This window comes from Salvia splendens, chromosome 4, assembly GCF_004379255.2.
Source record: "Salvia splendens isolate huo1 chromosome 4, SspV2, whole genome shotgun sequence".
Taxonomy (NCBI): Eukaryota; Viridiplantae; Streptophyta; class Magnoliopsida; order Lamiales; family Lamiaceae; genus Salvia; species Salvia splendens.
In genome coordinates this window covers 2,400,290-2,423,349 of record NC_056035.1, presented here as the reverse complement: position 1 = coordinate 2,423,349, position 23,060 = coordinate 2,400,290, and the positions used below count along the sequence as shown (strand labels likewise).

Here is a 23,060-nt window from a genome sequence, read left to right as displayed (position 1 = left end):
ATTAAACTTTGTTCCCCTGGAGCTGTAGCATCTTCATTTACCTCAACTTCTGCAGCTAAATTATGATCGTGTTCCTGTTCATGACCAGATTTCTGCCCTTGATCTTCATTAACATTAACATTGCTAGAAACTGAAAAGAACTTGTCTAAAGCACCTCTCTGCGATTCAACAAACAATTCATCTTGTTTTCTTTTTTTTCTTTTTTGAGCTCCAGACAAATGTTTCTTTGGCAACATTCCAACACCTAAATTATGTATTGGAAATTAGATATGCAAAGTCCAGAAATCTAGAAGAGAATTTGCTAAAAATTCGAGTAAAAAGTTAATAAGAGTTTGACACCTGCTGAGGTGTCCCTGCTGGTTGGCAACATCAAGTCCAAACCTTGGAACTGGGCAAAGGAGTCCCTACTGAGGCGTCCCTATTCCGTCGAGCTCACCTTCGGAATCGAGGAGAGAAGGGATTTTCAATTTTTGAGAGTAAGAGTTTGGATGTTGAGATAGAGATACCGTCATACCGATAGTGAGGAATTGGGCAAAGGAGAATTTATTGGGAATATTGGACAAGTGGGCCGGATGTTATAATTCAAACAAAAGGCTTATTTTAGTTAAATATTGGTGGTTAATTCTATATTGAGCTGACCTTGGAACATTTGGGCCAACTAGTTAAATTCAATTTTGGGCTCTAGGTGAGTACGAGAGGCAGGGCTGGAAAAAATTTTGGGCCCCAGTCCATCCTGGGCCCCTGGCCTGGGCCTTGGTTGCCTATGCCCAGAGCCGGCACTGATCACACCCATATATATGGATACATGGATAAAGATATTTTTTAACATTGAAATATATGAGACAATAAATTAATTAAATAAAATTAGAAACATAATAAATATGAAACAATTTAATCCCAAATTATAATGTTCCAATATTGATGCCACAATCAGTGGAATCACAACACTGCCATTTAATCTTCAAAATTATACATTGGACCACATGAGATGAAATTACATGAGCACATGCAAGTTGTGCCCAAGATCAATACCATAGTTTTATTTAATTGGAAAATTAGCTGATTAATTATCCACCCTCTAATATAGCAAGCAATGACACCACCGTTCAAATATAGATCTTTCTATAGCTCGATATAGATATGACAATGAAGAAAATTATATAATTAATAAACCAATGGAATTAAGTTTATAGTTATATTTCTGTCTAGTAGTAATGATTGCTGCAATACTCCAATTAGATCCTCGAATTATGTGACGGATCGAGAAAGTTTTCTGGAAGGGCGAAATTTCTTTACCTTGTGTACGTCTTTTGATATCTTCTCTAACTCGACCTCCTACCTTCAAATCTAAAGACGATCCAATCCCGTTAACGCTATGATATAATATGGGTTAACACAACACGAGAACGACCTGAATCCAATATTACACGATTAAAATATGATATTACACAATTAAACCAAATTTTAAACTTGATTTACATGATAATAATCAATTTTCCAAGATTTAATCCCGACCAAGTTTATTATTCAACCTGCAAGCCCAAACTTAATCAAAACTTCAGCCCAACTCATAACTAGTATAGTCCTGCCCAAATACCTATTAAATATAAATGCCCCAAGACTTAGTTGAATGTAATAGCCGAGATCTAATTTCTCGAGATTTATGAAATAAATACTAGAAATTTAAGAGAATGAGAACGAAAGAGTATTCGTTGATTTCTTGAAACATAATAATTAGAATTTCCAGTTAAATCTAAATTTACAAATGCTTGACGATGAAAATAAAGGAGAAAGAAAAGCGTTAACTATACGTAGACTTTTCCTACATGTTACAATATGAAACACTATCATATTACAACATAGAACTATTAACTTCGGTCTCTTCAACACGGGTTTCTCGACCCAGATTTTCGAGGGTCCGCTGGGCCGAACGAGAGAGGCAACAGCAAGAGAAGTCAGCCTCGGTCCCTGCCAAAGGTAAACCGTTAGACAAAGAAAAAAATGCATAGAAGGAGAGTAAACAACTTGCACCAAAGAGGGAAAGGAAACCTTACCTTTCACAAAGAAAAGGGATGAAGAGCTTGGCTAAAAGAAGAATAAGGCAAGCCAATACCATCTGGCAGCAACAGACTCCCTGCGAGACTGCAATTGGCAGCTCGTACCTCCACCTCACAGCTGCCCTTGCCGAGAATATGGCTTACAAACCCTGCCATTCAGTTGTGCACCTGCCGCAGGAGACAAACCCCATAAATGATTAGTGTACCAGGTTGCTTTGTTACAAGGGAAGAAAGTAGTTAAAGAGGCTGCATAGTGCAGCAACCAGAACCGTATCCCACAGATACACAGCCTGCAAGTTGCAGGGATATCAGTCAGTTTAACACAGTTAAGACCCATTTTGTCAGCCAAGCAACAAGCTTTTGCAGCAGTTACAAGCTATGAATATAAATACATATGCTGATTCCCTCAGTTACACTCTATCGCCCAACAACACTGCTCCCTCAGTTAGCTAGCAGATTAGAGAGTGAAGGGAGTCGAGGCCAGAGGTAGAGTTCAGCATAATATTGTGCAGAGAAGGTAAAGCTCACTCAGTTTCTAGCTCACTTTGAATGTCATACCATCATGTAGTAGAAACCTCACATCCAAGGGTGAACATAAGCACACTAGGATGCCATAGTCAGAACTCAGGCACGGTAATCAAGTGAGAAAACATATGTATTTAAACGAGAAAACACAATAGCCTTATCAAGTGAGACATATAAGCTCCCTGAAGCATGAACATTTATGAACACCAATTCAAAGGATCGCATCCTATAAGAGGCCGCATAGAATCACAGATAACTCGATGAATGACAAGTTGAACCTAGATCTGTAGTAGAGCCCTAACCCAAACTACAACAAAATCGATTGAACATAGCAAATCTACCATAAGAGCTAAGAGGGAATTAGAACTTAGCTACAGCCGAGAGGGAGACGGAGAAGAAAGGAGCTCCACCGGAACAGAGGAGGTGCTGCCCGGCGACGACGCTGCAGTAGAGACAGAGGCGACGGTGGTGTTGTCGCGTCGGATTAAGGGACGAGCAGCAACCGATAACAGCCCCTGCGACGTCGCCAACGGAGCACCGGCGGTGGACTGTCGCGACGGAGGGAGAAAATGAGGCGATGCCTCTGCTTCTTCTCCGGCGGCGAAAGATCAGCAACGAAAAGCAGCAGCGCCGCTGGTGGACCATTGACCGGCGGCGAGACGCGCCGAAGAAAGGGAGACGGCGATGATGGCGGCGATTCCCGAGAAGGCGACGCCCTCCTCTGCCGATAACGCCGATTCGGCAAAATAGACAGCGACCAGCCGCGGCGCCGGCATGGGGCGACGGTGAACGGCGAGTCAGCGTCGTCACCGAGAGTGAAAGGGGCGGATGAGCTAGGGTTTCACCATTTCGAGTTCTGAAATTGAATTTTGGAAAAGTGAAGAAGAGAGGGGAGAAAGGGAAAGTGACGGTTTGGGGGGAGTATTCTGGGTCAGAATTTTAATTGCTACTTGGGCCTTTTCAGTTGGGCCTTCAGAAGGAAAAGAAAAGAAAAGAAAAGAAAAGAGGGAAAAAAAAGGAAGGGAAATTTAGAATTAGGCCGCTGCACATTTTTAAGCTGGGCCGAAAATTTAAGGACCCCTAAATTAAATATTTTGGCCACGTTTAATTATTTGGGCCACCGCTCATAACAGAATTTAATCCATGGAATTTGATTCCCCTAAGCCACGAAAGAAAGGAAAATTTATTAAGCCGTGCGGAAATAGTACCCAATAAATAAATAGATGAGAAACTCCACTAGTCACAGAAAGTATTTTTAAATACTTAAGATAATCCGGGAATTTAGTATACCCGCACAGTTCGGCCAGATTCCGAATAAATTAAATCGCCGATTTAATTACAGAATTAAGATTTCTAAATTTAGAAAGAAGGAAATAAAATAATAAGCACACACTTAGGCATGCATACATGCAAGATAAATAATTACTTAAAGCCTAATTCAAGTATTTTATTTTTGAAAAGGAACGTCGTCGCACGACGCGTAATCTCAGGACAAGAAAGCACCTGTTTGCAAGAGTTTAAACAATCGAGGTGGGCTCTTCTTTATTTTAAAGCGTGTTTTATGTGAAAACATGATATTTTTGAATGAGTTGTCATGTCATGTTTTGTTTATAATTACCTATCTGTTGGCTATGCCAAGCAAGTTAAATCGAATTTGGGTCCCAGTAGGGCCTCAAACCCTACTCGGACTAGTGTACACATAGGGACTGTGTGCTAGCGCCAGGTTGGCCGGTCCGGTGATCGTGGAATGTAGCCACATTCCCGGTTCACACGGATTAGATATGGTACATCATCAGAAGTTTAAATGAATATAGTCTTTTGTCATAAAGAAATAACAGTATTAGTGACCGGGGCTTGTTTTCAGAAAAACCCCGCGCTCACTCAGCTTGACTGACAACTAAAAGAGAAAATGTTTTCGGCATGAGCCCATTTAGTGCATCAAGTACTCAGTCCTGCATATTATTTCTCTTAATGTGCAGGTTGATCGATGTCAAAGCCGATGAGGTGTTGGGACAGAAGACTAAATAAGTAGGAAAATAGCTGGTGTAGTATGTCTTCATACATATTACATCTGTCTTGGTACTTTTCCGTTGCGCAAATTTAGAACTTGCTTTTAGCAAAGACAATTGTTCCATAACTACTCTGATTCAGTATGATTTGTACCCTCAACACATTTCAGACAATGTTTTCTTTGATTTAAGCATCTTATGATGAGTTGAGACAGTTTCAGTAAGTTTTAGTCGCAATATAGCTACACTTTCTTTGACTAGGGAGATGTGATCGTGACATTGAACCTACTAGAAGTAAGTAAAAATCTTGTTCAATAAATTCGATTGAAACATGTGTTGAATTATTTCAAAATATACTGGAAGTAAGTAAAATCATACTTTAGTTTCAAAGTACTACGTACTGGAATAAAGTAATAAACCTACTACAATGAAGTAAAATGAGTTTGTAGTGAAGATCGAAATAATTTACACATCATCGAATCTCATCAAAAAAATTAATCTATTAGGTACATCTAATGGCCATTATTTGATCTCCAATTCGGTCATTAAAATTAGTTCGTCATTGATCCCAATTCAATAGTACTATATTAGAACCAAACCCATATTAATGTGTATAATTAATTACATAGACAAAAATAATCCATAGTTACTTTCAGCCCATTAAATTATAAACAAAAGTCCAAAACCATTAACAACATGTAAACATTTTTGGGTTGGTGTTTGTTTTTAATACCTAGAGGCTAAAGGCTAGAGCCTTGGTATAGATGTTTTTACTTTCTAGCTTTTCTTTACTTTTGGTGTTAGTTTGGGTGTGTTTTGTTCTTGTGGTTTGAGGGTTGTTTGCATTTGCTTGCTTGGCTTGAGCATTTTTCATTTCATTAAAAATAAAATAAAATTAATAACAAATATTGAAATTTGATCAATATCTTATTTTTAATGCAAATAAAATGTCAACCATCACATTATATCCTTTTAGGAGTTGTCAATTGGTGGCGCATGTCTAGACCACACTCGGATTATATTCCCATACAGACAAGAACATCATGACCACACTGCATCAACTCAATCATGTTAACGGTTTGCAGATTCTTTCCAAAGATGGCAAAACTTGGATACCTGCAGATCAAACATCACTCGATTCAATCATTGTCATAGTCGGGACCACTCTCCGTGTATGTTACTACTATCCTCATTTATAAAAAATAATCTTATTTTTCCATTTTTTTTACAACGTACTCAAGACATTTATTTCCTTCACTAATTTCTCATTAAAATACGCGTCATCTACTGTTGAGACTATTTTTTCATGAATGGAGATCATAATTTTTTTTAATAATTTATTGGCCTTTTCATTTGTAATGAATCTCGTATTTTACTTCACCGGTACGCGTCATTTACAGGCATGGACAAATGGGAGACTGCATGATCCAATCCACAGGGTGGTGGTTAGCGGGGATGAAACTCGATACACTATCGGATTGTTTACGGTTGCGAAAGAAGGGTGCGTGATTAAGACTCCGGAAGAGTTGGTGAATGAAGTTCAACCTTTGCTCTACAAGCCTTTTGATAGTTCATTAATTTTACCAGCACAAATGCTGGTAGGGCTTCGCCGGATCCTCTCAAGGAATATTATGGAGCCTAAATTCCATGATTATCAGCTTATATGTCTGCTTGTTTGGGTGTTTAATTTCTTGTTAATTTATTGTTATAATAATAGAAGCTTATGATGCTTCACATAAATGTGATAGATAAGCTCATTTCTAGGTTTTCTTTGATGGTTCTTTCCCGAATCGCGAAAGAAGAGTCGAACCACATATTAGAGAGATAGTATATATATTTGGAATTTGTATTCATTCATAATGGTGAAATACATCCTCTTACTCTCCAACTCTCTATCCTCTAAAAAATTATTTTCAACATTATTTACTTTTTGATATTTTGTAAAAATAAAAATGAAAAGGTTCTTTGCTTAAAAACAGAAATAGCTTGATACAACAGAAAAGAGTAATATACTTCATATTTTAATATTTCATTTATTTTTAAAAGAATCACAATTAATTAGAAAAACCTCCTCCTATATGTATAACTCTATTTTTGCTTTTAAACTAGTATCACACTCATATATATGGATACATGGATTAAGATAGTTTTTAACATTGGTATATATGAGATAATAAATTAATTAAATGAAATTAAAAACATAATAAACATGAAACAATTAATCATGAAACAATTTGATCACAAATTATAATGTTCCAATATTGATGCCACAATCAGTGGAATCACAACACCGCCATTTAAGCTGCAAAATTCTACATTGGACCACATGAGATGAAATTACACGGGCACATGCAAGTTGAGCCCAAGATCAATACTATATTTTTATTTAATTGGAAAATTAGTTGATTAGTTATCCACCCTATAATATAGCAAGCAATGACACCACCATTTCTATAGCTTGATATAGATATGATTATGAAGAAAATTATATAATTAATAAACCAATGGAATTAAGTTTATAGTTATATTTCTGTCTAGTAGTAATGATGGCTGCAATACTCCAATTAGATCCTCGAATTTTGTGACTGATCGAGAAAGTTTTCTGGAGGGGCGAAATTTCTTTACCTTATGTACGCTTTTTGATATCTTCTCTAACTCGACCTGCTACCTTCAAATCTAAACACAATCCAATCCCGTTAACGGTATGATATAATATGGGTTGACACGACACGAGAATGACCTGAATCCAATATTACACGATTAAAATCTGATATTACACAATTAAACCAAATTTTAAACTTGATTTACATGATAAAAATTAATTTTCCAAGATTTAATCCCGACCAAGTTTATTATTCATCCTGCAAGCCCAAACTTAATCAAAAACTTCAGCCCAACTCATAACTAGTATTGTCCAACCCAAATACCTATTAAATATAAATGCCCCAAGACTTAGTTGAACCTACTAGAAGTAAGTAAAATCCAGTTCAATAAATTCGAATGAAACATGTGTTGAATTATTTCAAAACATACTGGAAGTAAGTAAAATCATACTTTAGTTTCAAAGTACTACGTACTGGAATAAAGTAAAAACCTACTACAATGAAGTAAAGTGGGTTTGTAATGAAGATCGAAATAATTTACACGTCAGTGAATCTCATAAAAAAAATTACTCAATTAGGTACATCTAATGGCCATTATTTGATCTCCAATTCGGTCATTAAAATTAGTTCGTCATTGATCCCAATTCAATAGTACTATATTAGAACCAAACCCATATTAATGTGTATAATTAATTACATAGACAAAAATAATCCAGAGTTACTTTCTGCCCATTAAATTATAAACAAAAGTCCAAAACCATTAACAAAATGTAGACATTTTTGGGTTGGTGTTTGTTTTTAATACCTAGAGGCTAAAGGCTAGAGCCCCGGTATAGATGTTTTTACTTTCTGGCTTTTCTTTACTTTTGGTGTTAGTTTGGGTGTGTTTTGTTCTTGTGGTTTGAGGGTTGTTTCCATTTGCTTGCCTGGCTTGAGCATTTTTCATTTCATCAAAAATAAATTAAAATTAAGAACTACTATTGAAATTTGATCAATATCTTATTTTAATGCAAATAAAATGTCAACCATCACATTACATCCTTTTAGGAGCTGTCAATTGGCCGCGCATGTCCAGACCATTATAGACCCAGGCATGCAGATTCCTACCAAAGATGGCAAAACTTGGATCCCTGCAGATCCAACATCACTCAATTCAATCATTGTCATAGTCGGGACCACTCTTCGTGTATGTTACTACTATCCTCATTTACAAAAAATAATCTTATTTTTCCATTTTTTACAACGTACTCAAAACATGTATTTCCTTCATTTCACTAATTTCTCATTAAAATACGCATCATCTACTGTTGAGACTATTTTTTCATGAATGGAGATCAAAATTTTTTTAAATAATTTATTGGCCTTTTCATTTCAAATGAATCTCGTATTTTACTTCACCGGTACGCGTCATTTACAGGTATGGACAAACGGGCGACTGCATGATCCAATCCACAGGGTGGTGGTTAGCGGGGATGTCACGACCACAACTCCCTAGTAATAGAAATTGTAGCTATTTCGCGACTAAACTAATTAAATGGTCACAAGCTCATCATAAATAAGTACTTAATTCAAGAGAAACAATGTCTCATAGTGAAAAGGGTATAACCTCATCGAATTCAGAGTAATTAACTGAGTGCACAGTCTTTTCTAAAATGATTCTTAAACTTGCAGCTGAAGGTTCCAAGAGGAAGTGATATGTATGATGACATATTAAATCAACTACCTAGCCAGATCTTTCTCAACACCTCCTATGCTCTGATCACGATCAACCTGCACATTAAGAAAAAAACAATATGCAGGGCTGAGTCAGTGGGCTCATTGCCGAAAACATTTCTCATTTAGTTGTCAGCCAAACTTGAGTGAGCTTGGAGTTTTTTTCTTAAAATAATTCATGGCCACTAAAACTTTTATCTTTTCAAAGGGTTGACTGCGCAGTCACATAATATCTCGTGATATACCATATCTGATCTGGTGTGAACCGGGAATGTGGCCACATTCCACGACGATCACTGGACCAGCCAACTCTAGGGCTAGCACACGGTCCCTTATGTGTACACTAATCCGAGTAGGGTTTGCGGTCCTACTGGGATCCGAATTCGATTTAACTTGTTTGGCATAACCAACAGATAGGTAATCATAAATAAAAAACGCATGACAACTCATCTCAAAGTATTCACGTTTTCACATAAAATCACGTTTTGAAAGAAAAGCCCACCTCGTTTGTTTAAATTCTCAAACGAGCGTTCCTCGACTTGCTTTTACTTGTCTTGCGACGACGCCCCTTCATAAACAAATAATATACTTAATTTAGGCTTAAGTAATTATTTATTTAGCGTGTATGCATTCCTAAGCATGTGCTTATTTTTACTTCATTCTTTCTAAATCCATAAATCTTTAATCATTAATTAAATCAAATGACTTAATTTATTCGGGATCTTGCCGAACTCTTCAAGTATAGTAAATTTCTGGAATATTTTTCCTTAAGTACTTTGGAATACTTACTTTGACTAATAAAAGTCCGCTTTAATTACTTATTGGTCATTAGGTCATCAAGACTAACATTTTTTTCTTCCGTGGTTTAAGGAATTAAGAATTTTCTTTTAAATCCCGAATTTACCTAGGGCGGTGGCCCGAAAACGTAGCCCCAAATGATTTAAATAGAAGGGCCCAAATTCTTTTCTCTTCTTTTTCCTTTTGATGAATTTCTGTTGCCCAAATGGGAGGACCCTAAGCCCATTAAACAAAACAAAAGAAGTAGAAGGCCCAAATCTATATTCCTATCTCCATCGGCTACCCCCACTTTCAAACCATTTTCCCCCAAATTGGAAGGGAAAAGGGGGCGGAACCCTAGCTCTAATGCAGAAACGGAAACTGCGCCTTCCTCACCTCACGCCGGCAAATCCTTGTTCGCGTTCGGTCGGTGTCACCGTCCTATGCACCGGCGAAGTTTCCTCTCTCAATCTCCCTCCGATTCCTCCGTTTCTCCACTGCGGTTCGCCTCCGTCTTCTCCGGCGAATCAACGCCGTAACGGTCGTCGCCATCCTTGGACCGCGGTCGACGGTCCGTCATAAGCCGCCGCCGTCCTGACTCCCTCCTGTCGCTCTTTGGTTATTTCTTTCTCACTCTCGCGTGGAGTGCGCACGGCCAGCGCGAAGCTGGTGGCGTCGTCGTTACCACGCATCGCCGGCGTCCGGCGGTCCGTCGTCGGCTGAGGAATGTCGCTCTCGTCGGCGCCCCTCCGTCGCTTCACGAGGTTCGCGCCGCCGTCACCATACCCCACCGTTTGCCGAGCTTACATTTCCTCTACTTGAGCTAAGTTTCTCTACTAACTCGAATGCTTTAGTCTTGTTTTCGTTTCCTTAAGATTATAGTTATGCGATTTACTATCATTGGTCCTTGAGGGTTACTTGAGTAGTGCGGTTCTCTAGCCTTGGTGTTCATTGGTGTATTCGTTTAGAGGCCTAAGTGTTTTGGCTTGGGTGACATGTCTACTTGTTAACAAGCAGGGTGTTGTTTCCTAATGTGATTTCAGTGGAGTTTCAGCTGTGTGGTGAGACTCTCACCACTATCATGAGGTGTTTTCCTAGTATGAAGTATTATGTGTAAAGATGTGAGTATTTTTTGAATTTGAGGAAGAAGAAGGGTGTGGAGGTTACCTTCTTCCACTACTCTGATTCCTTCTTCTAGCTTCAGACACCAGCCTCCCCCTCACTTTCGTTCCTGACTTAGCTTGAAACTGATATGTGGCGTGAAGAGGCAGGGCTGAGGGTTATCCCCTATATATCATGAATCTATAACTGAAAGCCTGCAAAGGCTGGTATGTTTGGGCAGAAAATGAGTCCTTGGTTGGTTATATGTTGACTGTTTTCCCTACGCCAATGCAGGAGTGTATTTGTGAGGATGAATGCAAATTTCAAATCCTCATTGGTTGTCTTGTTGCATGGTACTTCAACTGCATTTATGAAATCCCTTCGCAGGTGCACTAGAATGGCTAGGATTTGTTATTGATATTCTGGGCAATGGCAGGTGTAAAAAGGGGTACGAGCTGGTTAATTTCAGCCTTTCAGAACCCTGCAGCTGCTGGATGAGGGTGCCGGCTGGGCTTGCTTCTTTCAGCCCAAGCACTCCCTCATTTTTTGGAAAGGTAGTACTACTTTTCCCCTTTCTAATGTGGGTTGCTAGCTTGCCTATTATTTCATGCATTTCAAGTTTACTTTATTCGTGTATGGCAGGGATAGGGCTGATCCTCTTGGCTGCCACTTTGTCGGTTCGGCCGAACGGGCTGTCAAAAATTTGGGCCGCAACCCGTGCTAAAGAAGAGGCCCGCAGTTAGTATTTCTAAATTGTAATAGGGTAGTGCTTCTTTGTTCGAAGTTTTCCCTTCTTACAACAGGTATAGGATATCTAAAAAGTTAAGAGTGTATTTTGGTTCCTTTATTTCCATCATCACATATTTGTAATCTAAGACATAGTTCGAAATTTATACATTGTATTTTGTTTACTTAAGAAATAAACTGACACTTTCATTTCAATCGTAACACTTCGCATCTTATTCCTTTTACGACTTAGCAAACATTTCTCGTTTACGACAAATAAATACTTCCGTTCATAATTCAAATTTAGAAAATTTGAATTTATTTGTCCGACTTCATCGTCGTCTAATGGATATGAAAAGGGGCGGTCATTACAGGGGATGAAACTCGATACACTATAGGATTGTTTACGGTTGCGAAAGAAGGGTGCGTGATTAAGACTCCGGAAGTGAATGAAGATCACCCTTTGCTCTACAAGCCTTTTGCTTTCTATAAGTTCATTAATTTTACCACCACAGATGCTGGTAGGGCTTCGCCGGATCCTCTCAAGGAATATTGTGGAGCCTAAATTCCATGATTATCAGTTTATATGTCTACTTGTTTGGGTGTTTAATTTCTTATTAATTTACTGTTATAATAATAGAAGCTTCTGATGCTTCACATCAACGTGATAGATAAGCTTATTTTCAGGTTTCTTTGTTGGTTCTTTCCCGGACCGCGAAAGAAAAGTCGAACCACATATTAGATAGATAGTATATATATTTGGAATTTGTATTCATTCATAATGTTAAAATACATCATCTTACTCTCCAACTCTCTATCCTCTAAAAAATTATTTTCAACATTATTTAGTTTTTGATATTTTGTAAAAATAAAAATGAAAAGGTTCTTTGCTTCAAAAAAGAAATAGCTTGATACAACAGAAAAGAGTAATATACTTCATATTTTAATATTTCATTTATTTTTAAAAGAATCACAATTAATTAGAAAAACCTCCTCCTATATGTATAACTCTATTTTTACTTTTAAACTAGTATCACACCCATATATATGGATACATGGATTAAGATTGTTTTTAACATTGGTATATATGAGACAATAAATTAATTAAATGAAATTAAAAACATAATAAACATGAAACAATTAATCATGAAACAATTTAATCACAAATTATAATGTTCCAATATTGATGCCACAATAAGTGGAATCACAACACCGCCATTTAAGTTGCAAAATTCTACATTGGACCACATGAGATGAAATTACACGGGCACATGCAAGTTGAACCCAAGATCAATACTATATTTTTAATTGGAAAATTAGCTGATTAGTTATCCACCCTATAATATAGCAAGCAATGACACCACCGTTCAAATATAGATGTTTCTATAGCTTGATATAGATATGATTATGAAGAAAATTATGTAATTAATAAACCAATGGAATTAAGTTTATAGTTATATTTATGTCCAGTAGTATTGACTGCTGCAATACTCCAATTAGATCCTTGAATTTGGTGACGGATTGAGAAACGGTTTTTGGAGGGGCGGATTTTTTTACGTTATGTACGTGTTTTGATATCTTCTCTAACTCGACCTGCTACCTTCAAATCTAGATACGATCCAATCACGTTAACGCTACGATATAATATAGCTTGACACGACACGAGAACGACCTGAAACCAATATTACACATTTAAACATGATACTACACAATTAAACCAAATTTTAAACTTGATTTACATGATAAAATTCAATTTTCCAAGATTTAATCCTGACCAAGTTTATTATTCAACCTGCAGGCCCAAACTTAATCACAACTTCAGCCCAACTCATAACTAGTATAGTCCAGCCCAAATACCTATTAAATATAAATGCCCCAAGACTTAGTTGAAACTACTAGAAGTAAGTATAAATCCAGTTCAATAAATTCGAATGAAACATGTGTTGAATTATTTCAAAACCTACTAGAAGTAATTAAAAACATATTGTAGTTTCAAGGTACTACGTACTGGAATGAAGTAATAAACATACTACAATGAAGTAAAATGGGTTTGTAATGAAGACCGAAATAATTACAAATCAACGAATCTCATAAAAAAACTACTCAATTAGGTACATCTAATGGCCCTAATTTGATCTCCAATTCGGTCGCTAAAATTAGTTCGTCATTAATCACAATTCAATAGTACTATATTAGAACCAAACCCATATTAATGTGTATAATTAATTACATAGACAAAAATAATCCAGAGTTACTTTCTACCCTCTAAATTATGAACAAAAGTCCAAAACCATTAACAACATGTAAACATTTTTGGGTTGGTGTATGTTTTTAATACCTAGAGGCTAGTGCCATGGTATAGATGTTTTTACTTTCTAGCTTTTCTTTACTTTTGGTGTTAGTTTGGGTGTGTTTTATTCATGTGGTTTGAGGGTTGTTTCCATTTGCTTGTCTGGCTTGAGCATTTTTCATTTCATCAAAAATAAATTTAAATTAAGAACAACTACTTAAATTTGATCAATATCTTATTTTAATGAAAATAAAATGTCAACCATCACATTACATCCTTTTAGGAGTTGTCAATTGACGGTGCATGTCCATACCATTCTAGACCCAGGCCCATGACTAAAGTAGGCGAGATTGAGCTGCATTTTCTTTCTATTAATTTAGACTCAATCTAGCCCAAGCTAGCTTGGGTAACCCATAAATTAAATTATTGTTTTATCAATTTTTAAATGTATTTTTTAATTTTTTATTAAATTGCAGTACTCCAAATTAAAAATTGTTTTATTCGAGAATTAAATCATATATATTCCTATAATTTTATAATTTTAATTGTATTTCATATATATTTATTAGATGATTTTTGAATCACGTTAAATATTACCCCTTTGACCCATAAAATAGACACTTTTGGGATGACATGGGTTGATGCAAAATTGGTAAAATATGGGAGAATTTGAGAGAGAAAGTGATTGGAGGTAAATGTTTATCTACTTTCATATCAAGAATAATGAAGTCAGCAGGGAAAATAAAGTCATCTATCTTTACCAACACATCCTCAATCACACTATTTTGATCGCAGAGTTATCTGCCAACCTTATGATTACATCTGATGTTTTGAGTGGTCCGATGTTGAGCTCTTCAAAGTACTTTAGTGGCATGATCTTTATACTCGCTCCCATGTCGCAAAGGGCTTTGTCCACCTTGCTCTTTCTAATAGAGCACCTAATGATGAACTGACCGGGATCTCTTTGCTTCACGACCCTCTCCTTTTGTATGATCTCGTTGCAGTGAAGAGGAAACTTGAGGTCGACCTTTGTGAGCTTTATTTTCTTCATCGTGGCCTCCCTTAGTAGCTTAACGTACTTTGGAATTTCCTGCAACGAATCAACTAGATGGATATTAGTGTGGACCTTGCAAAACATATTAGAAAGTGCTTGAATTGTTCTTCAAGCTTGAACTTCCTCCTTGGTTGGTGCTTCTGACTCTTGGCCAGCGAACCGCTGCGTAGTGTCCAGCGGACTGCTGGGAATTGCGCAGTCCCCAGATTTCGCTCCGGAGGAGCTGGCTTTATCCTTCTTCTTTTTGGCAACCCACTTCTTATTGATTTCTGCAAACTGTGTTGTTGCCTTAACTTTATCCTCCTCCATCTTTTGTTGGACTTGGTCCATTTGATTTTTGATGACCGAGACGGCGGAGGCAATGGTGTTTATCCCTGCCTCGAGGTTGTTCAACTGTCACGACCACAACCCCTAGTGCTAGTGAGTGTAGCTATTTCACAACTAAATTAAACTCATTGAACATAAGCTCGTCATAAGGAGTACTTAATCCAAGGGGAGAATGTCTTAGAATGAAAGGGTACAACCAAATCGAAATCAGAGTACTTAACTAAGTGTAATATCTTGCTAGAGCAATGCTTAAACATACAGTGGAAGGTTCCAAGATGAAGAAATATGTACTGAGACATATTAAATCAGCTACCTAGCTACTTATTTTTTAGTCTCTCCCAACACCTCCTCGCTCCGATCACGATCAACCTGCACGTTAAGAAAACAACACGCAGGGCTGAGTATTTGATATACCCAGTGGACTTAGTGCCAAAACATTTCTCATTTAGTTGTCAGCCATACTTGAGTGAGCGCGGGGTTTTTCTATAAATAAATTCCCCGATCATTATATCCTTTATATTTTCACAAATTTGACTTCACAGTCACATAACATATCATAACATACCATATCTGATCTTGTGTGAACCGGGAATGTGGCCTCATTCCACGACGGTCACTGGACCGGCCAACTCGAAAGTTAGCACATAGTCCCATATGTGTACACTAGTCCGAATAGGGTTTGCGGCCATACTGGGACCCGAATTCGATATAACATGCTTGGCATAGCCAACGGATATGTTATCATAAACAAAACATGGCATGACAACTCATTCAAATGATAATTTATTCAAACAAATTCAAAATTAACCTGAATTATTTTTTTATCAACTCATCCTATTAAATATAATAAACACAATAGCACATAACACCGAAAGAAGAATGGAAATACGATATCGGGAATATGTTTCAACAGAGCACATTTGAAAGAATTTGTATTAACTCACACCATTTAGTATATGATTCTCTGTGTAATGTCATATTCCAAATATACAAAGTAATTAAAAATTTTGTTTTATTCTTCGTCCCACTTCATAAAATGTCAATTAAAAATATGTGCAGCTGAAAATGAATCAAATCGTTTAATTAGTGTTTAATTCATTGTATGTTATCTTATTTTATATACTACTTAAATTGAAGGATGAATAAATAGGATACTGATCAGTCATTCTTAATTCTTAAAGAGAAATAAATGTCCAATTTAAATTACTAACTAGTGTCACGCCTGTGCGATGCACGGGTCATTTTAATTTCTTCATATTTATTTCATTTTGCGAAATAAAAGTTGTGAAATGATAAACAAAAGAATATTCGACATCCTCTTACTTTGGATTATACTTTTTCAATCACATTAACCCCACATAGACACAAGAGTGTGTTTAAATGCTACCTTTTCTTAAAAATGTCAATACGATCACATTAAAATTTCAACACATATTTGTATTGACATTTTAATAAACTGTCTTGACATTTAAATATCAGACTTAAAATTAAAAAGCATTTTAAATCTGTGAAAATATGAATTAACCGTTGAGTTATAACTGTAGGAGCAAGTTTACGTTGCAATAATTTAATATTGCACTGGTGAGACACTTTCTAGTCGAGATTCATTTCATTGCAATATAGCGACCCTATACACTAAAACCCCAAACCTTGAAACCTAAATCCTAAACCCTTAACTTTAAAATATACTCATCATAACCAACAAATGAGCCAAATTTTGATATATGTTGAATTTTAGTATTTTCACATTAAAAAAATATTATTTGCTAGTATTTTAAAAATTTATTCAAATCAAAGGAAGACCGTGCCTTATTAATATTTTTGAGAATTTGTATGCATGTTTATAATGATAGATTGAAATTAAAGTCTAAGGGGAAAAATTGAATCTTTATTTCATTACACTTGTAAATCTATTTGGAGATTTTATTTATAAGACCAATTATTACTACTATTGGTCTAAATAGCCAAAAATAATCAATAAGTACCTTCATTTTATCATTAACCACGATTATGGGATAAAATTCTGAATATATGTAATCAAAATAATCCATAAATATATATTAAAAGATACTTAAAGATCAACATCATCGGCAACAACAAATATAATATGATACTTGATAACATGCTAACCAAAATATAAAATTGAATAGAGTGATGGACGAATTACCGATAGCAAAAAATAATGAACAATCGAGAAACCAATTAGTAAATGAACAAATCAAGAAACCAATTATTTTTCGGTATACCGTTACCGTTACCATACCGTTATTACGGTATACCGTACCGTGTTTCGGTATACCGTTAAAAAACGGTATACCAAAACACGGTACGATATACCGTAATAACAGTATGGTAACGGTATCAAAAAATATCATACCGAATTTCCGGTATACCGAAAATTCGGTACGGTATTGGTATTGAATTTTGTCATACCGTACTTTCCGGTACGGTATGCGGTATGGCACGGTCGGTACGGTATACCGTACCGACCCACCCCTAGTTGCAGCGTCAAGTTCCTTCCGTCGCGTTCTTCCGCCGTCGCGCACGGCTCGCGGTGCTACGCCAGCCGTCGTTTTCCTCACGAGGCGGTGCTACCGCCAGCCGCCGTTTTCCTCACGAGGCGGTGCCTGTAACACCCCTTACCTGGTAGGTAAACCCACCGAATAAGTGATGTCACGTTTCAGTATCGAAAACCCGTGTTGAAATTTTTCTTTTTAGCTTATAAGCACAATTAAAATCTATTACATTTAAAAAACTTAACATTTATCCAGCAGAAGATTAAAGATTAAACTATTACACAACATGCCACGACTACTAAACCAAGTTGACCACTAGTGACTCGCCAAAGATGCAAAGCTGCTCAACACCACTGACATAATATCAACTCTAACCTGCAGGGGGAAAAAGAAGGGGAGTGAGCTCGAAAGCCCAGTAGCAATATCCAAACTACAGAATCCAACCTCTTAGCTAAGACAATAGTAACTACATTATTTCATTTTTAATCTTTTGTTGGTTTTCATTTTAATTTCACAAATTTCAAAAAAATTACTTACAATCTCACTATATCAAACTTATCTGTATTTTCGTCATACAACTTTTTCAAATATTCTTACTTATGTCTTTTCAGATATTTCACATATCATCATATATTATTTCGTATCACATTTTTCTCCTTTTACCATTTATTTTCATATACTATTTTTCCGTGTTAATTACCCCGAGCGGGGACCGATCAACATAATATATCATTTCTTCCGCGTGAGGTCCGATCAACAATCATATCATATATCATATTTCACAAATCACATATCACATATCACATATCAGAGATCTTTATTCCCAAGTCATCAGATATTATTTTATCCATCACAGATTATTATTCACAAGTCATCAGATATTATTTTATCTTATCTTATTATATATCATAGATCACAAATTACAGATCCTTTATTCAGAAGTCGTCAGATATTATTTTATTTTATCTTATTATATATCACAGATCACAGATTACAGATCTGTTATTCAGAAGTCGTCAGATATTATTTTATTTTATCTTATTATATATCACAGATCACAGATTACAGACTCTTTATTCAGAAGTCATCAGATATTTTTTTTATCTTATCTTATTATATATCACATATGACAGGACTTTATTCACCAGTCATCAGATATTATTTTATACGTAACAGATTACAGATTCTTATTCAGAAGTCATCAAATATTATTTTATACGTAACAGATTACAGATTCTAATTCAGAAGTCATCAAATATTTATTTTATATTATCTTATCGTATAGCCCCAATATCTGCTTGGTTTCAGGTAGGGTACACGGACCAGATCAGAAACAGAATCGGATGCAGATGCGGATTTTGTCCTCGAGAGGACTCCGCACAGACCACCCATAGGGTGCATATCAGATAATCGGACCACCCATGAGGGTGCAGACAGATAATTCAGACCACCCATTAGGGTGCAGACAGATAATCAGACCACCCATGAGGGTGCAGATCAGACAGATCAGATAGGGGCCCATCAGATAACAGACGATCCTCGCTTCGGTTATCCAGAAGACGAGTGATCACAGATAATGCAGCGCTGCTGTCCTATGGCATGCCAATTGTACCCAACACATATGACCAAGCAAACGGGAAGCTTTATTTCATATTCTTCTTTCAAATCTCTTTTTTTCACATTTATTTTATTTCCAAATATCACTTCAGATAATCGTTCTTATCGAATTCACAGACATTCTAAACTTTTAGTATATGCTTTTATAACCTTTATATAATATTCTCTTGTTTCATTTTATTCAGGCTCTACTTATCAGATAACTTCTTTTTCATATACATTCAAATATATTTTCATAATCTATTTACACATATTTCACATCATTCAGATCTTCATAATATATTACATTTCATTGCATATCATATTCGATGTCTTTTATTCATATTTGTACCATTTTTTCGCAGATCATTCATATTCAAATGAATAAGTATCATAATAATCCACATATTAAATCATAAACATATTTAAGCACATTATTTATTTAACATCTCACATATAATCACATTATAGCACACACCATCTCAACCAAAGGAATTAAAAACCATAGAGAGGATACGCTACCTTGTAGGCTTATGAACATAAGCCTTTATCACCTTTCGACGCTTCGCTACCTTCTAAGTCCATTCCTTAGTGATCTTCTTACTATAGATCTATTCGCCTTGATTTATCGGGGTTTACGCGATTGTACGTCCGATATGCTGAAAAACGGGGCTCGAATTTGTAATAAAAGCTTGAGATGTCTATGGCTATGGAGGAGCACGAAATTTTGAAGAAGAAATGAGGTTGGAGGTGCTAGAAAAGACTCCAATTGTCTAGAAGGTTCCTTATTTAAATTATGCCCAACTTTTATTTAATATTAATTAAGTTAAAATACTTTATCTTGTAACATTTTATTTCCCCATCAAATAAATTCATTTACAATGTTTCTTTTTACCGTCCCGTAGCATTTTAATACTAGTTTAATGTAAAATTATTCTCGTCCGAAACCTCAAATGTTTCGCCGATCGATTTTGCGAAAAACCAAAATAATCGGCGATAAAAATTCCAATTACCCTCAAAATTCCCAAATCAACTACTCATATTATTTACATACATTTTAGGTCATTTCCCATAACTTATAAAATTATTAGCCTGAAATTTTGATTTACGATTTTACGCGGGCAACGAAAATTGTCGATAATCGGTTGAACGACTTCTCGTCTAAATTTTCTACAAAAGGGTCCGAATTAACTACTAATCCGATTCACATATCTAGACATTTTGATAAGCCCTACAATCCAGGATACTACACAAATCCTAAGAATTTCCCAATTTAGTCATCGAACAGCCTTAATCGACGACTTTTCTCAAGAACGTACCAAAACTCTCTAAAACTTAATTCTTTGCTCACATATCTTTTCTAACACTTATTTAAGACTTATATTTCATTATTCCATGATTTATTGAATTATCAAAATTTATTTTGGTATTTATTTCGAATTATTCACCGAAAACCCTAATTTCGGCGATTTACAGCACCAGAAATTCACTTTTCCGTCTAAGGTAGATTTTGGGGCATTACAACTCATCCCCCCTAAAAAGAATTTTGTCCTCGAAATTCCACCGGATTTTCTTACTCTGAAGCGCCATGGTTTCTCTTATGTCATTTCATGGCATTACGTCATTTCCTATTCGTAGCGTATCCTCATTTTCCGCATCAAGCCACAAAATCGTACTTAAAATCACATAATCCACCTTTCACATATAATATCAAAAGTTCATATTTCACCCTAATATATCACATTAAGATTATTAGTTCCACCATGTCACAGATTCAATAGTATACATAAGCATACATATCAAATTATATCGCATACTTCTTTACATTTTATTATCTGACAGATTTCAGCATAAGTTCCAATGTGAAATCCATAGCTCATATTCCAACAATCATTCATCAAATAGCATATAAAATCACATAATCAGCATTTTCACACTCAGATTCCCCATTCGCATTCACATGACAATGCCACCATTTTTATTACTCATTTATCCCGTACACCATTCTAGTTCATTTTTAACTTATTCCTGTTGTCCTCTTGTATCATATCAATTTACACACCCTTTATCAAACTACATACTTCCACCTTGATTCACCACATATTGCATATTGTTTCTATTATAGTCATCATCTCTTGTTATTATAATTCCGTAGTTAATTTATTCTATTAGTTTCTAACAAACATTGGGCAGCATCTCCCCCAAAATAGAGCATGCCCCAAAAACCAACAGGATTCGGATTCGGATTCGGATTCGGATTCAGATTCAGATTCAGATTCAGATTCGGATTCGGATTCGGATTCGGATTCGGATTCGGATTCGGATTCGGATTCGGATTCACATTCAAATTCAAATTCGGATTCAACTTCAAATTCAAATTAATCATCCACAACAAAATTCAATATCTCCCAAATAATCAACAACAGTTCACATTATCACCAAATACCATATTTATTGTCATTTCTCAGCACACATCAATTATTAACACAATTTGCATAAATGTCAAATACCACATTCATTTTCAAATTCCATTATATATTGGTCATCAATACATTTCACATTCTTTCAAACACACATATGATTCCCTGGGTTCCATAATTTCAAGCATGGTACCATTTTTCCTCAAATAGTTCAATTTCAAACTCATATATTTATTTCATTTAAAACTCACATTTTTAGACATATCATTTCACATATATTATAGCTCACTTAGAGCACCCATTTTCATTTTCCATTTCATATCTAAATCTTCATTTAAATTTCCATATTCACTTAGCTCGTCTTCGAGCGCACACATAGTTCTTACGGAGTTCACATTCTAATTAGATGACATTTTGTATCACATATCTTAAATCATGTACAATTACTTAGCTTATATCTTTATCACATCACATCATATTTCTTATTGCCCAATTCTGAGCACACATATAATACATACAAAATTCATACTTCCATTCACATAGCCCGATCTCGAGCGCACATACAACCCATTCAAGGGCACACAGATTCAGATCATATCATTTTCCCTATAACCAACATCTTATTTCGACATATTATCGAATAATATAATTGAAGTTAATCTCATTTCTTTCATTAGAACACACTTTTCATCAACAGTTTCAGACACATCCTCCCTGCACTTTTTTTTAAGTCTTTTACACACACTGACGCTACCGAGATTCGAGCTATATGGGGTGGCCAGTCCCATATAACATCTTTCTCGGTCACACGGGAAACTATGTCCCGTACTTTGTTAACCTCTTTCCACTTTAGACCTAGGCAGCTGCATCGAGTCACTGGTACTAACAGACATTTACTCCTATGTGGCATGTTTCTACACACTATATTGACTCACTTTTATTCAGAACCGCCTAAACCTAGGCTCTTATACCAAAACTTGTAACACCCCTTACCTGGTAGGTAAACCCACCGAATAAGTGATGTCACGTTTCAGTATCGAAAACCCGTGTTGAAATTTTTCTTTTTAGCTTATAAGCACAATTAAAATCTATTACATTTAAAAAACTTAACATTTATCCAGCAGAAGATTAAAGATTAAACTATTACACAACATGCCACGACTACTAAACCAAGTTGACCACTAGTGACTCGCCAAAGATGCAAAGCTGCTCAACACCACTGACATAATATCAACTCTAACCTGCAGGGGGAAAAAGAAGGGGAGTGAGCTCGAAAGCCCAGTAGCAATATCCAAACTACAGAATCCAACCCTCTTAGCTAAGACAATAGTAACTACATTATTTCA

General features: G+C 35.9%; 2 long non-coding RNA genes across 2 annotated transcripts; one reads left to right on the top strand and one right to left on the bottom strand.

Moving 5' to 3' along the window:
- Nucleotides 1-1,692: 1,692 nt before the first annotated feature.
- LOC121801232 lies at nt 1,693-3,491 on the bottom strand. The gene is made up of 2 exons (XR_006050567.1): nt 2,055-3,491; nt 1,693-1,968 (listed from the first exon to the last, which is right to left on the bottom strand). It is a non-coding gene; the product is annotated as an uncharacterized LOC121801232 (long non-coding RNA).
- A 6,502-nt stretch (nt 3,492-9,993) lies between these two features.
- On the top strand, nt 9,994-11,727 carry LOC121801260. Its single transcript, XR_006050572.1, has 3 exons — nt 9,994-11,138; nt 11,222-11,339; nt 11,428-11,727. It is a non-coding gene; the product is annotated as an uncharacterized LOC121801260 (long non-coding RNA).
- Nucleotides 11,728-23,060: the final 11,333 nt, after the last annotated feature.